We start from the raw sequence: 2,039 nt of genomic DNA, 5'->3' as shown, positions 1-2,039 counted from the left end.
TCAGAATACCAGCTCTAACTTTTGAAACGAGGTTTTTGTCTTGTATTATGCAAGAATTCCATCGTTTCGGGGGAGTTTAAAATGAGCAAATGCTCCTGTATGAGGAGACGAGTGTTTTGCCGTACTGCTGGAAGGAAGAACTAAGTGAAGCACTCATAACCATAACATTAACAATGCTGTGGACTTTTTGGGTTTACGTAACCTCTTAATGCAACGGATATAGACGGGAAAGAACAACCATCCACGGCATCTTCTCAGATTGAAATCTTTCTCCTTACGTGGCTAGTTAGGCCAAAGTTTATTTATTTATTTATTTATTTATTTATTTATTTATTTATTTATTTATTTATTTATTTACTTAATTTATACACGGTAAAAAATTCATCAGGTACAATTCCAAAAAAGAAATTTGTAAAATCCTAAAATCCTAAAATCTAAAATCCTAATCCTATTATTACATTAATTTACAAAATAAGCTACCTACAGACCTGATTTCCATGAATGCCGTGTATTTAAAAATTTTGATAGAGAAGGCGTTTAAATTGATCTATGGAACTAGATTCCCTAATGTTACGATGTAAGCTGTTCCAAAGAGTTGCGCCGCTGTAACTAAAATTATTTTTCATGTAGTTTGTTCTCGGAAACGGAACAACAAGTTTATTTGCCGAATCCCTCAGAGCATAGTTTGATACATTACGCGTTACAAATTTAGACGTGAGATATTCGGGAACCAGAGCATTTAAAGACTTGAAAACCATTAAAGCTTTCTGAATTTGACGTTGAGAATTTAAGTCTTTCCAGCTGAGTTTGTCAAACAAGGAATTAACATCAGCGTCATAGCTCGATGAAGTTATCACTCGTGCAGCACGGTTCTGTAGTTTTTGTAGCTTGTTAGATAATGTTTTACCACAATTACCCCAGACTAGGCTGCAGTAATCAAAATGGGGTTTAACTAGTGAGTTGTATATACTGAGTAAAGTTGATTGAGGCACAAATGGCTTAACTCGTTTAATGGCTCCAATTGCGGAAGCAATCTTTTTACACAGTTTATCAACGTGGAGATACCATGTTAGATTTTCGTCAACATATATTCCAAGTGATTTCACTGAGGAAACTTTTTCAATTGGAACATTATCAATGGAGAGTTCAAGAGTATCAGATAGAGTACTTAATCTTTGCCTGGATCCGATCAACATAAATTCAGTCTTTGTAGCGTTCAAAGTAAGTTTGTTAGACACAAGCCATTTGCTTAGCTTTTCAAGGTCATGAGATATACTAGACTGAATCAGATGTAAATCAGAGCCAGCATAAGTAATATGTGTATCATCAGCATACATTCTAGGAACGCTGAACGATAGACAGTTAGGCAAATCATTAATATAAATTAGAAATAAAAGAGGGCCAAGGATCGTTCCCTGTGGCACACCGCATTTAAGAGTGGTAAAATCAGAGAGACAACCGTTAACGGAGCACCGTTGTGTGCGATTCGTCAAATATGATTTAAACCAATCAAGCGATTTCCCTTGAATTCCGTACTGATTTATTTTAGTTAATAGTATCTCATGATCAACAGTGTCGAAGGCCTTTTTTAAGTCGAGGAACACTACGGCATTTACGTAGCCACGATCGATATTAAACGCTCAACTGTCAGTGGCCTCAAGAAGAGCACTAACAGTAGAGTGCAAAGACCGGAAACCGGATTGTTGTTTAGAGATGATTCCCTCGTTACTTAAGAAGTTATATAACTGATCGTACACAATATATCCTCTCAAACACTTTGGCGACAACTGAAATGACAGAGATAGGTCGGTAGTTGTTCAAATCAAGTGACTCGCCCTGTTTGAACAACGGAATCACTCTGGCACATTTCCAATCGTCAGGAAATATGCCAGACATCAAAGATTTATTAAACAGGTCACATAACGGACCTGAAATAATAACAGCACACTCACGAATTAACTTAGCAGAGATATTGTCTAACCCAGTAGATTTAGTTTTCGACAATCGATTTAGATGAGTAAAAACAATACTACTAGTAG

Source organism: Montipora foliosa, chromosome 11 (assembly GCF_036669935.1).
Source record: "Montipora foliosa isolate CH-2021 chromosome 11, ASM3666993v2, whole genome shotgun sequence".
Classification (NCBI taxonomy): Eukaryota; Metazoa; Cnidaria; class Anthozoa; order Scleractinia; family Acroporidae; genus Montipora; species Montipora foliosa.
The sequence above is the reverse complement of the archived record's forward strand: the minus strand, read 5'-3'. Positions refer to the sequence as shown.